Source organism: Triticum aestivum, chromosome 6A (genome assembly GCF_018294505.1).
Source record: "Triticum aestivum cultivar Chinese Spring chromosome 6A, IWGSC CS RefSeq v2.1, whole genome shotgun sequence".
NCBI classification, from domain to species: Eukaryota; Viridiplantae; Streptophyta; class Magnoliopsida; order Poales; family Poaceae; genus Triticum; species Triticum aestivum.
In genome coordinates this window covers 145,824,066-145,839,183 of record NC_057809.1, presented here as the reverse complement: position 1 = coordinate 145,839,183, position 15,118 = coordinate 145,824,066, and the positions used below count along the sequence as shown (strand labels likewise).

The window sequence follows — 15,118 nt, the reverse complement described above, 5'->3', positions numbered from 1 at the left end:
CAAGAATAGATCTATGTATTGCCATCTTTGGTATGCAATCCATAAGTGGCTCTCATAATATATTCATAAGGTAATTTAATATTCTTTTTAGGAAAGTGTTCCATGCCTTTCCTTAACGGAAATTGGAATCTAATATTTCCTTCTTTCATATCAATAATTGCACCAATCGTTCTAAGGAAAGGTCTACCAAGAATAATAGGACATGTAGGATTGCAATCTATATCAAGAACAATGAAATCTACCTGCACATAATTCCTATTTGCAACAATAAGAACATCATTAATCCTTCCCATAGGTTTATTAATGGTGGAATCCGCAAGATGCAAATTTAAAGAACAATCATCAAATTCACGGAAACCTAACACATCACACAAACTTTTTGGAATCGTGGAAACACTAGCACCCAAATCACTTAAAGCATAACACTCATGATATTTAATCTTAATTTTAATAGTAGGTTCCCACTCATCATAAAGTTTTCTAGGGATAGACTTCTATTTCAAGTTTCTCTTCATAAGATTGCATTAAAGCATCAACGATATGTTTGGTAAAAACTTTATTTTGACTATAAGCATGAGGAGAATTTAACATGGATTGCAACAAGGAAATACAATCTATCAAAGAGCAATTATCATAATTAAATTCCTTGAAATCCAAAATAGTGGGTTCATTGCTATGTAAAGTTTTGACCTCTTCAATCCCACTTTTACCAAATTTTGCATCAAGATCTAAAAACTCTGAATCGTTGGGACACCTTTTAACTAAAGTTGACTCATCTCCAGTCCCGTCTTTAACAAGATTCATATTCGCAAACAAAGACTTAATAGGGGACACATCAATCACTTTTAGATCTTCATCATTATTATCATGAAAACTAGAAGAACACGCTTTTACAAAGCAATCCTTTTTAGCACGCATCCTAGCGGTTCTTTCTTTGCACTCATCAATGGAAATTCTCATTGGTTTGAGAGAATCATTGATATCATGCTTAGGTGGAATAGATCTAAGTTTAAAAGAATCAACATCAAGAGAAATTCTATCCACGTTCCTAGTCAACTCATCAATTTTAGGCAATTTTTCTTCAAGCAAAGCATTGAAATTCTTCTGAGAAATCATAAATTCTTTAACACTAGTCTCAAAACCAGAGGACATTTTATTAAAATTTCCATAAGAGTTGTTGTAGGAATTACCATAATTATTAGAGGAATTACTAGGGAACAGCCTAGAATTAAAATTTCCTCTATATGCGTTGTTACCAAAATTGTTCCTACCAACAAAATTCACGTCCATAGATTCATTATTATTTTCAATCAAAGTAGACAAGGGCATATCATTTGGATCAGAAGAAGCACTCTTATTAGAAAACAACTTCAATAAGTTCATCCATCTTTCCACTCAAAACATTAATCTCTTCTATCGCATGAACCTTTTTACTAGTAGATCTATCGGTGTGCCATTGAGAATAAATAACCATAATATTATCTAGGAGTTTAGTAGCTTCTCCTAAAGTGATTTCCATAAAAGTGCCTCCCGCGGCCGAACCCAAAAGGTTTCTAGAAGCAAAATTCAATCCAGCATAAAAGTTTTGTATAATCATCCATAAATTCAAACCATGTGTAGGGCAATTACGTATCATTAATTTCATCCTCTCCCATGCTTGTGCAACATGCTCATGATCAAGTTGCTTAAAATTCATAATATCGTTTCTAAGAGAGATGATCTTAGCGGGAGGAAAATACTTAGAGATAAAAGCATCTTTGCACTTATTCCATGAATCAATACTATTTTTAGGCAAAGAGGAGAACCAAGTTTTAGCACGATCTCTAAGAGAAAACAGAAATAGATTCAATTTAAAAATATCATTATCCACATCTTTCTTCTTTTGCATATCACATAAATCAACAAAGCTGTTTAGATGAGTAGCGGCATCTTCACTAGGAAGGCCAGCAAATTGATCTTTCATGACAAGATTCAGCAAAGCAGTATTAATTTCACAAGATTCAGCATCGGTAAGAGGAGCAATCGGAGTGCTAATAGAATCATTATTGTTGGTATTGGAAAAGTCACACAATTTAGTATTGCCTTGAGCCATCGTGACAAACAATCAATCCAACACACAATCACACAAGAGGCAAGCGAAAGAAGGCGAACGGAAAAAGGGCGAACGGTAAAGAGGTGAATAAAATGGCAAGGGTGAAGTGGGGGAGAGGAAAACAAGAGGCGAATGGAAAATAATGTAATGTGAGGGATAAGAGTTTGTGATGGATACTTGGTATGTCTGGACTTGTGCGTAGATCTTCCTGGCAACGGCGCCAGAAATCCTTCTTGCTACCTCTTGAGCATGTGTTGGTTTTCCCTTGAAGAGGAAAGGGTGATGCAGCAAAGTAGTGTAAGTATTTCCCTCAGTTTTTGAGAATCAAGGTATCAATCCAGTAGGAGACTACACGCAAGTCCCTCGTACCTGCACAAACAATCAAGAACCTTACAACCAACGCGATAAAGGGGTTGTCAGTCCCTTCACCACCACTTGCAAAAGCGAGATCTGATAAAGATAATAAGATAAATATTTTTGGTATTTTTGTTGTATAGATTGAAAAGTAAAGATTGCAAAATAAACGGTGACAGAAATAACTAGTTGACGGTAAATTAATATGATGGAGAATAGACCCGGGGGCCATAGGTTTCACTAGTGGGTTCTCTCAAGATAGCATAATCTACGGTGGGTGAACAAATTACTGTCGAGCAATTGATAGAAAAGCGCATAGTTATGAGAATATCCAGGCATGATCATGTATATAGGCATCACGTCCGTGATAAGTACACCGAAACGATTCTGCATCCACTACTATTACTCCACACATCGACCGCTATCCAGCATGCATCTAGAGTATTAAGTTCATAAGAACAGAGTAACGCATTAGGCAAGATGACATGATGTAGAGGGATACACTCAAGCAACATGATATAAACCATATATTTTTATCCTCGATGGAAACAATGCAATACAATACAATACGTGTCGTTTCCCTTTCTGTCACTGGGATCGAGCACCACAAGATTGAACCCAAAGCTAAGCACTTCTCCCATTGCAAGAAAGATCAATCTAGTAGGACAAACCAAACTGATAATTCGAAGAGACTTGCAAAGATATTTAAATCATGCATATAAGAATTCAGAGAAGGATCAAATATTGTTCATAGATAATCTTGATCATAAACCCACAATTCTGCTGCTTTTGTCCTCTGAAGACGAGCGCCCCCTAGCCCCCCCCCCCCCCCCCCCCCCCCCCCCCCCCGCGATTCCGCTTTGAGACCTTCTGGCTGTTCCAGGTTGGGTTTTTTGATGCCGTCCGCGTCCACTAGTTGGAGGCTCGGGCCCACCCCCTCGGCTATAGACTCCTGGCAGTTTTGTGCCAAGCGGGCCCGCCAGTTCATGAAGGGGTGGAGCCCCAACTTGGGCCGTGATCTCCGTGAGAGAAAAAAGGCCATCCTCTTGTATCCATCCAGGCCCTTGACCTCCGAGCTGACTCCTCTGGCCTCTCTCCCGAGGAGTGGCTCCTTCGCTATGATCTGGAGGATCAACTCTCCGTTATCTACGCTGACGAGGAGGCATATTGGCGGTTGCATGGCTCCCAGAAATTGGACCTGAAGGGCAACGCGAACACAACCTACTTTCAAGCCATAGCCAATGGTCAGCGTTGGCGCAACACCACCCCCCTCCTTTGGGACGGGGCGAATCTCTTGCAGTGCCCTAGAGACATCCACGCTCACGTTGACAACTTCTATAAAGACCTCTTCTCCGCCTCCCCTCGGGGAGGGCTTGCGCTTTCTCCTGACTACTAGGCTGAGCACCTTCGGGTCTCCCCTACTGAGAACGCCACACTGACCACACCCTTCTCTGAGGGTGAGGTCTGGGATGCCATCAAAGGCATGAACTCGTCGTCGACCCCAGGGCCCGACGACCTTCCGGCTAAATTTTTCCAGACCTTCTGGAATGTGATAAAACCAGAGATCATGGACATCTTCGACGAGTTATATCTGGGTTCCATTGACTAGGCCGCCTTAACTACATGATCATTTTGCTTATTCCCAAAGTGTTAGGGGCATCCGACATCCGTCAGTTCCACCCAATCACGGTGATCAACGTGATCTTCCATATTCTAGCGAAAGGGTACGCCAATAGGGTGACCCTGCTTGCAGACCGCATTACCCACCCCAACCAATCGGCCTTCATCCAAGGCCACTATATCCTGGACGGGGTTCTAGTCTTTCATGAGGTCCTTCACGAGGTCCGCTCGAGACACCTCAAGGGGGTCTACTTGAAGATCGATTTCCATAAAGCCTACGATATGGTACGCTGGTCCTTCCTTTGGGAAGTTTTACTCTGGAAAGGCTTCGACGACCGTTGGGTCACCTACGTGATGCAAATGGTTTCCCGTGGTCGGACTGTCGTTAACATTAACAGGAAGATCGGACCCTACTTCCACACCCTTTGTGGGGTTAGGCAAGGCAATCCCTTCTCCCCTTTCTTGTTTGACATGGTGGTGGACGCCCTCGCCTCCATCCTTGACAAGGCGAAGGCGACTGGCCATATCCATGGGATTACACCTCACCTGACTAGTGGTTGTGGGATTTCCCTCCTCTAGTATGCCGATGACACCATAATTATGGTGGAGGGTTCTGACACGGACATCTCCAACTTGAAGTTTCTCCTCCTTTGCTTCCAATAGATGTCGGGCCTCAAGATCAACTTTAACAAGAGTGATGTGATGGTGATGGCATACTCTCCCGACAAGTGCCAGAGCATCGCCAGCCGGCTTAACTGTCATCTGGGCTCCTTCCCCACGACCTACATGGGGATTCCCATTGGTGACTCTCGGCACTCCGTCGTCGACCTGCAGCCGACCATGGACAAACTGCAACTCTGTATTGAGCCTTGGCAGGGTAGGCGGCTATCTAAGGCAGCCCGGACGATTCTTATCAATTCATCTCTATCCAGTCTTCTCCTATTTCTCACGAGTTTCTACAGCCATCTTGAGACTTTGCATCATGAGATCACTAAAGTCCAGGCGAGATTCTTCTGGGCAGGAGATAATAATAAACAAAAGTACCACATGGTTAGTTGGCCTGACATTTGCAAACCCATGATCAAGGGGGTGCTCAGGATCATGTGCTCAAAGCGTATGACCATTTCTCTTCTGTCCTGATGGCTTTGGCACATCGCTCAGGGGCAAGGTGGTCTCTGGCTCGACATCATCCGGAAACAAGTAGCTGCGTGGGCAACCACTTGCCTTCTATCAGCGCTCTGGCGGCTCCCAATTATGGCAGTCAGTCATCCAGTTGCTCTCGGTTCTCTGCATCGGGACCTCAATCTCAATTGGCTCCGGTGTTGCGACTTTGTTGTGGTTTGACCGATGGGCCGGGGACATCCCCTTCGCTGCCCGCTTCCCCAACCTCTTCTCCATCGCGGTTGACCCCAGGATTTCCGTCGAGAGTGCCCTTATTGACTTATGGCACCTCGCTTTCTAGCGGCCATTTGGGCCTCCGGATCTTGCGGCTTGGCATGAGTTGCTTGATTGCATTGCCCTCCACGAGCCTGATGTGGACTCCGTGTCTGATCGTATAGCTTTGCGCTTGGAGCCATCGGACATCTTCTCCACCAAGTCCCTCTACCAGGCCATTGCCCCCTCCACCGCACCTCTTCCTCTTACGGCGGTGTGGGCCATCCGCCTACCTCTAAAGATTAGGATCTTCATGTGGCAATGGATTCGTGGCAGGATCCTGTCCGACGTGGAGGTCCATAAGCGAAATGTTCTAGGTAACAGACTTTGCCCACTTTGCGGCGTTGTTGAAGACTCAAACCACATTTTCTTCTCCTACGTGTCCGCCCCATTCCTTTGAAGTTGCTTTCGGGAGGCGGTTGGTGGAATTTAGTGCCACACCAATTTCCCCGACATGTTCGCTGAACTTCAGGCCTTCCCCCTATACACTCACCACATTAGGTGGGTGGAGATTGGGGTCCTCGCCTGGACTCTATGGACGACCCGCAATAGACTAGTGATTTAGCGCATTCCGCTCCGATGTGCTACTGACACTCTCTTCAAACTATCTGGTTACTTGCAGCTTTGGCAGCCGCTTAGCCGCCCCCAAGATCGTGATGCCATCTCTGCTTTCATCGCCTACCTTCGCTTGATGGCATTCCGCTTATCGCCGCCGACCCACCCCCCCCCCGAGCCGGATTAGATGCCGTGTTGACCTCTCCGCATTGTTGTTTTCTTCTTTTTTGGGCTTGTTCAGTTGTGCCCTCAGCAGAACACCGGTACTTGCTATCGTCCTTATGTTGTACTTGTGTGTATGGCGTGTGAACCTTTGTATCCTTTGTGGCTCTGGCAGTTGGCTTTATATATAAAGCAGGACGAAAAGCTTTTTTCGGTAAATACAAGGAGGACCTATTGAGCTGGATTGCCTCCCTTATCCCTGCAGTACATAGTAGAAAAACATTCATATCATTTAAACTATACTGTTATGTTTGAAAATGTTTTATATATTTGAATTCCTCACACCAAGAGCTTTAGAACAAGATCAAACTTGGATGCATTTCAAACATGTTTTAATTTCAACATTTTAAATGAGTGAAATCTGGTTTCTGAAATAAGTTTTTTTAATTCAGTGAAACCAATGTTTTGAAATAAGTGAAATTGTATTTTTATATGTTTTTTGGTTGAAATAAGTGAAATCAGTTTTCCAAAAATAAGCGAAACCATTTTCTAAATTAAGGCTAATTATTCCAAATTGTTTTTATAAATGAGCACATCTGTTTCAAACTAGGATGTGTTCACCTCTCGAGAAGAGAATATGATGCGCAGTATGAGCGCACCCACCCGTACCAGCAGTTGTACCATATGGCATCGCCTCCCCCTGGTCGACTATTTCCACCGGTGCAATCGGATCTCATATTTGATGAACGGAGAGGCTCCAAGTCACAAAACAGAAGTAGAAACCCCACCTCCGGAAGTGATCCGGAGGGGGATGCGGCAGAAGGGCACCACCTTGCCATAACATCGATCATGGAGGCCATGACTCCAATCATCATCAGCACCATCATCTAGGTCCTCGATATCGACTCCTCCATTTACCTTGTTAATGTAATCCCAAACCTAATGTGGATTTGTACGTGTATAACATTAATCATTTATCTTTATTGCCATGAACACCTCGATGATGTCTCGTGCCTCTATGTCTGAGTAATTTCCCTAGTTATAGGGGATATGGAGGAACCCTAGTATTTATATGAACTGAATGCAGATAAGATATATGATACTCCCTCTGATCCAAAAGAAGTGTTGTGACTTTAGTTCAAATTTGAACTAAAGGTAAACTAAAGTCACGACACTTTTTTTGCATCGGCGGGAGTATTTGTTATATGATTGTGGTATTGTTCTTCACAATATTGTGTGAACGTCAATTGCACAATTTTTAGCCCTTGTGGACTTGAAGGATGTTATTATCTTTGTGGTGTGGGGCTAGGGGTACAACAATGACAAAAGCTACCTCTCTCCTTAGCAGATCATTGGTAAGGGAAAAACAAAGACCCATGTGTTTTATGCCGCATCCATGTGGAGACCCTTTATCACCATCATACTACACCAGTAGGTATTGGAGAGACAATGTTGGCGTGGGTGGTACGACGCTCTCACAGTATGCACGTATCTTATTATTGGATCCGCCCACACAATACACATATAACATAAATTACAATATGAACCAAAGGTTGTGTTTTTACACATTTAAGTACCATAAATACAAGTGGTGAATCTTGACTCCCGAAGAACACCTTTAAGCCTAATGCAATTTCTGTAATTTTCATTACTCTCTTTTGTTCTTGTTCTTAGTGAAAGAACATGCACCCCTAATGATGGTTTTGGTGTTAATGACAATAAACATTAGACGACTAACTATGTTTTGGGCATGCTTTCAGTTTACACATCTATGAAAATGAAACATATCAGCGACCCCAGAAGCAAAAAGGACAAAAAAAGATGAAACGCCAATTTCTCCACCAACAATTTCTCATTTTTGAGTCATAGGTATGCCGTACTATTAAGAGTGGATGCGCCATGGTTCTATTATGTAGAATCATTGAACACATAAAGCCAAATACCATCCACACTCTACATGAGAAAGGGTGCCGTGAATTCTCTCTAGTTTGTGCTACTGAATAGTGACATACATTTGTTCGGATTGTCCGATAAGATATCTAAAGGTCGGAAGTTTCGTCAGATATTCCAAGGCAATCTTTGATCCCATGCATATGCTACTGGACAAGCTCAGACATTGTGTCGGACATCCTGCCGGAACATCAAACATGTTGTTTTGCTTGACCCTAGTCAGCTTTTTTGACATAACTGGACAGTGTACAACGGGTAGAATTTTGGGTTGACGTATATATACCCTCCTTCTTCCTTGAGAAGGGGATGACTCCACTACACTCACACCATTGACCCAAAAGTTTCAATCTTTCATTTTTATTCCTCTATAGCCATTCAATCCACTCTATATTTTAGAGAGCGCAAGAGGATCACCTGATCTACCAATCCATTCAAGAAAAACTTGAATTTGTTGATTCTCCATGAGATGCTAGGAAGTCTTGTTACTCTTGGATTTGTGGGGAACCCTAGACGACTGGTGTATCCCAGGAGCTTCCAAATCGCGTGGTTGGGCCTCGGGCTCGTTTGTGAGGGTTGGAATTCATCCCATGGGCAGGAGCTACCCCTAGTGGAACAAATCTAAGCATATGTCGCTTGAGGTTCTTGGAGAACAAAGTGAGACAGTGATTGTTGTGGGAGCATTCATTGTCCCTCCCTCTCCAACGGAGATTACCATACCTCAAGTGTGTGAACTTCAGATTACATCACCTCCATCACTTTCGGTTGTTTGTTAACCCTAGCTTTAATTTTTGTTTTTCACTTGCTTGTGTGTTGCCTTGTGTAGCTTGCTAGCTTGTTATAACACATCATATAGAGTTGTATCACCTAGTTGCATTTCTAGAGAACTATTAGCTCTAAAAGCAACTAAGAAAAGAATTTAATTTGGTAGTCGCATATTCACCCCCTCTAGTCGACATTTAAGGCATCTTTGATCCTTCACTTAGTTATTATTCTCGCACACTTTAATTCTTGCTTGAACATACTTGCAATATTTCACTTTATGCATCGATTTTTCTTGGGATCTATAATAACTTGCAGGCACATGGTAAACCTATATAAAAGGGAAAATGCCATTTCGTCGGCTCTTTGTGGGATTGATACTCTTACTTTGAAAACAACTGCAACTAAACCATGTGCGCTCTCATGACAATAACTTTGCCAACATAAGAACATCCATATATTCTGAGCATCTTACCTTGTTTTGACCATTTTGGTCGAGGCAAAGAACACCAGATAATTATTGCAGCTGAAACTCCAAATAACTCGTATGGACTCATCAATACACCACATGCGATCTACTTGGGCTTGCACCCTAGTTCTTGCACTTTATGTTAAGATTGTCTTCTTCCATGTCTGACCAAATCAAGATGACAGTCGAGTACATTGAATGCACCCACAAGGATAATATAAAAAATGTATATGTAACGTTCTCAACACAAAGAAGTTGCTACACTAGTTTCATCTTTGCGGAAAGATAGTTTTGCTTTGCAAATACCATACTAGATTGTGAACCAATTAAAAATGGCATATGTAACAAATACTAGTAAGTAAAGAGCGAAATCAGATCAAAAACACAGTTTGTAGGAGGAGCAAATACCAACCGGCTGGCGAAGCAAGTAGTATGGGAATGAGCACCAGCACCACCGACAAAGCTTGAAGAATCCCTTCTAGCAGAATGAGGCGAGGGGGCCTACTCTGCGAGGGGGCCTACTCTGCTTTGCAAACACCATACAAGGAAGAAAAGGACATGGGGAAGGAGACCGGATAAGAACAACAACACAACACATGGGTGGGCCAGAGGTAGAACAGCCAAAAAGTAGAACAAACGAGTCGCTAACACACGGGACCACAACAGATAAACCCAGAAGCAATCATAGGGCCGAACAGGGAAACAATGCAAACAAATAAACATGCATGACCAAGCCAGCACAAAAAGAGTACCAGTCGGCACGCGCGCGCGCGCGCGCACACACACAGAGTAGGGCTCTAACCCCCGCCTGCCGCCACCACTCCCCACGTACCGCAGCACGTCTCGAACTTTGTGTCACTGCCCACTTCCAGTATACCGCAAAAGCGTCTGGGACTAACCAACCAGAAAGTAAACCCATACATCCACTGACACACATGAGACCATAAGGATAACATGGCTGCAGTGTCACAATCATCGGTAGGAAACAAGCAAGGCGAGGACATGGTATTACCCAGTAGGCTAAATAAAACCTCTCTACATGAGGCCTGGCACACGCCGCTACCACACAAACCGAATGTCTTCCTCCCAACGATCCCCTCACCCCAAAGACAAAGCACAGATCCCAGCAGACGACGATTGAACGCAAACTAAATTCCCACCTGCATAGTGATCCTCTCACCCTCCAACAACAATTAACAGGTCCCAACCAGTGGCGGAGCTATGTGCAAGTCTGGGGGGCTGTGGCCCCCCCAACTTTGGACCAAACTATGAAGAAATTTTTTGAGGGAGGACTTAGATGAGGATTTTTTTTAGCAGTTTACACCCTCAAACACCCATGATTTAGCCTTGGCCCCCCCAGCCATTCCTAGCTAGCTCCGCCAGTGGTCCCAACACACGTTGATTCCAAACGAATTGAATGCCTGCCTACCAGTGATCCTCTCACCGCCAACAAGACCAAACGGGGCATAACGGGCGGAGGCAAACAACCAGGTAGACATGTTTTGGCAACAAATGAAGGAGACCAACTGTCCACCGATATCCTCCCCCCCCCCCTCCCTGGGGTGGAGGAAAACAACCAGCTAGACAGAACGAGCATGCCCGACCAAAAAGGAACAACACTGACGCCGCCCAAGTGATCCTCTCACTCCCAACAAGACCGAACAGGGCCTACCAGGCGGATGCAAATGGTCAGGCAGATATGACAAGTAGGCTTGGCAGCAAACGAATGGCACTGACTCCGCCAACCGGGCAGACGAGACTAAGGGCCTGTTTGGAGACTTGCTAGCTTCTCAAAAACTTCTCATATCCAGCTTCTAGCCTCACTTCTCATTTCACGTGGAGTGCAGCAAACTGTTCTGGAGCGAGGCAGCTTCTCCCCAGCGCCTGGGTGAGCTGGCAGCCCAACTGGGGCGGTGAAGCCCAGCTTCTTGCCACCTTGGGCCGGCTGGAAGCAGTCCATTTCGGGATAAACTGCAAACAGGCCAAAAAAGAGTGAAACGAGCTGGGCGTGGTCGTCCTGGTGCAGCTCCTAGCTTGGGAGCGTCGCTCGGGCATCAATGGCGTCGGGGTGTAGCTCCTCTGAGACATGGGGGCGCAGCTCCTTGCAGCAGGCGCATCTGACGGCGGCGAAGATGGGATCCGGCGGGAAATAGACTGGGGCGGCCGGATCTGTAGTCACAGGGGGCGATTTGGCCGGCGACGGGGGCTGCCGGGCGTGGCGGCGGGAATGACGGCGCTAGGGTTGCAGGGGAGAACGAGGGGAAGGGGAGTTGTGAGCGAGGGGGTTTCTGTGGGATGGAGCGAGTTGGAGATGAGGAGCGAACCGTTTTTCTTGGCGGTGGCAATCCGGCCGTAAATAACTGCAGCTTCCGATTCACAAATACGTGAAGCTGGGAATCGGTCGCTTCAAAAAAATGAACTGCAGCCCATCGTGGCTTCCTGGATTGCAGCTTCGAGAAGCTATTCCGTTAGGCCCTGCTTCGGTCAGAATTTTTCAGAAGTTTAGAGTGGGAGGAGATCAGAACAGGCCCTAAACCGGTCGAACAATTGACGTCAAGGGGCCCTACACGCGTTCCTGGTCCACAAAAGTCGTCGAGGAGATGAGACACTAATTAACCAGATTAGACGATGGCAAAGCCGCCAGGCTGATAAAGTGTACCACACTTATGAGATCAGACCGAGAAAATCGCCCGATGGCCCTAGAAGGCAGATACTCCAGCATCTTTAAAGAAGTAATTTTTTTTTCGAAACAGTAATGTTAGACTGTGAAACTCCAGTCTATATACGTGCACTACACACTTCTTTCAAAAAGATCCAACGCGTTAAAAAGAGCAATGCTACATCTACGTAATAGTAGCTACGGGATTAACGTAATCAGTATCGTGGGGATTCGTGATTGGAGCTTGGGGGAGGAAGGGGCCCATCCCCTAAAATAAGGGGGGGGGGGAGTTTGTTTGGTAGTTTACGTAAAAGTTTACGTTAGTGTACTCCCTCCGGTCCTTTTTAGTTCGCATATAAAATTTGACTGAAGTCAAGCCTCGTAAAATTTGACTAACTTTGTAGAAAAAAGTGCCAACATTTTTTCGAGAAAACGCAAAAGTGCCAACATTCATAATCTGAAATCAATACCACTAGATGTGTCATGACTTAAAGTTTCATATTATATAACTTTAACATGATAGATGTTGATATTTTTTCATATAAATACGGTCAAACTTTATGAAGTTTGACTTTAGAGAATTCTAATATGCAGAGTAAAAAGGACCGGAGGGAGTACGTAGATGTAGGATTTTCGCGTTAAAAAACATGTCCAACCGCTACAAAATAAGTTACCGCTTTGGCCGGAGTGTCAAATATATATATTACCATCCACATGCTTGTTTAACGAGCAAACTAGACGCTCAACATTCTTCAACCAAATAATAATCCATGCCTTTGTTTAACAAGAATTAGTCTCTGTTGTTCTCAGCTCGTCCCCCAAGCTAATTCATTCCTTTGTTTAACAAGAATTAATCTGCTGTACCTCCTCTCACGGCACGCAGCAAATCACTCTCATCCTTACCTAGAATCCCAGCAGTTCAGTACAACCGAGCCATCACTCATCTAATCCCTATAAATATGATCCACATTACACCGCCAATTATCATCAAACAAACAAGATAGATCACCACAACCTCATCGATCTCCACCTTCTATCTCGTCCGGCCATGGCTAGCTACTCACAAGGTTTGCTCTTCGCCATCCTCGCATGCGCCTGCGTGCTTAGCACTCTTGCAGCCCGGGACCTTGCTGACGATAGGTCCATTGTCGCAAGGCACGAGCAGTGGATGGCCAAGTATGGCCGTGTGTACACATTGCTGAGAAAGCACAGCGGCTAGAGGTGTTCAAGGCCAATGTCGTGTTCATCGAGTCGGTGAATGCAGGGACCGACAAGTTTTGGCTCGAGGCTAACCAGTTTGCGGATATCACCGACGATGAATTCAGGGCTACGCACACGGGGTATAAGGCGTCGGTGGGTGGTAACAAGGGCAGGAAGACAGGGTTTAGGTATGCGAACGTTCGCCTCGATGCTCTCCCGACATTTATGGACTGGAGAACCAAAGGCGCGGTCACTCCCATCAAAGACCAAGGCCAATGTGGTAAGCTCATATTCACACAATTACGCGTGACTATTGTCAATTGTTCTAGAATTCGATTCTAGAAATATTCTAGGCACCACGGATATTGCTGAAGTTTCTTAGGTTTTAGCTATAGTTCACATAGAATATTTCAATTGATAAAAGTTCGTATAATATTTGAATTGGCTCAGATTCGTGTTTGGCTGATTTTTGTCAGCAGAAATGAAAATATTTCCATACCTGCTGTCTGAAATTTTGAAATTTCAAGTTTTATTGGAAATGAGAACAATGCACATGACCATACCAGCTTACACTATCTTATTCAATTATTCTTGTCTTTTTATGGACAGTGACTAACCTATCAACACTTGTGTATTTCAGGGTGTTGCTGGGCCTTCTCCACGGTGGCCTCCATGGAAGGCATTGTGAAGCTGAGCACCGGGAAATTGATCTCACTGTCGGAGCAGGAACTAGTAGACTGCGATGTGGACGGCATGGACCAAGGGTGCGAGGGGGGGGGGGGGGGCTCATGGACAACGCCTTTGAGTTCATCTGACAACGGCGGCCTAACCACCGAGGGCAACTACCCCTACACAGGCACTGACGGCAGCTGCAACTCCAACAAGGAGTCCAATGCCGCAGCGTCCATCAAGGGGTACGAGGACGTGCCGGCCAACGATGAGGCGTCGCTTCAGAAGGCGGTGGCCGCGCAGCCCGTGTCCGTGGCCGTCGATGGAGGGGACAACCTCTTCCGGTTCTACAAGGGCGGCGTGCTCTCCGGCGATTGTGGCACGGAGCTCGACCACGGCATTGCGGTGGTCGGGTACGGCGTCGCCGGCGACGGGACCAAGTATTGGGTGATGAAGAACTCGTGGGGCACATCATGGGGCGAGAATGGATTCATCAGGATGGAGAGGGACGTCCCCGATGAGCAAGGCCTCTGCGGACTCGCCATGCAGCCTTCCTACCCGACGGCATAGCGCTTATATACTCCTACCTTTGAAGCCTGTGTATACACATATATACCACCTGCATGATTGTGTAAACCACTATGTGATTACGTATTTATATTTGTATGGAGAGAATAATACTAGCTATTTCAATATACTGCCTCTGTTTCATGTATTAGTTTTTCTAAAGTCAAATATTTCTATGTTTGACTAAGTGTATAACAATTTTTTTAAGAAGTCATTTGCTATTATTTGGGTGCTGAATTAATCTATACTCACTTCGCTCACAAATATACAATGTTTTGAATATTTAAATATGGACTACATACAGATAAATGACAAGAGAAATATAACTAGCCCATGGCTAATTCGGTGATGGAAAAAGGGAAGAAAAAGGAACGAGGAGGGGGGGGGGGGGGGGGGGGGGCGACTATAGTCTCGGCTGAAGCGGTCTACAGTAATCAAGTCGGCCCATTCGCGCATAGTTAATGAAGGAAAAAGAGAGAAGAAAAGGAAGCACAGGGGGATTCGAACCTTGGTCTCCTGATAGCAAGCACACTTACCCATTGGCTTGCCTCGGGTTCATCGTGAACCAAGTTTTAACTGTTTTTTCTTCATTTTTCCAGGTTTTTTTCGTTTTCTTTTTCTTTTGTTT

The 15,118-nt window shown here is 44.9% G+C and overlaps 1 pseudogene; it reads left to right on the top strand.

Annotated features, from left to right (window-relative positions):
- The first annotated feature begins 13,102 nt into the window (after window positions 1-13,102).
- Window positions 13,103-14,493, top strand: LOC123130486 (senescence-specific cysteine protease SAG39-like; annotated as a pseudogene).
- Window positions 14,494-15,118: the final 625 nt, after the last annotated feature.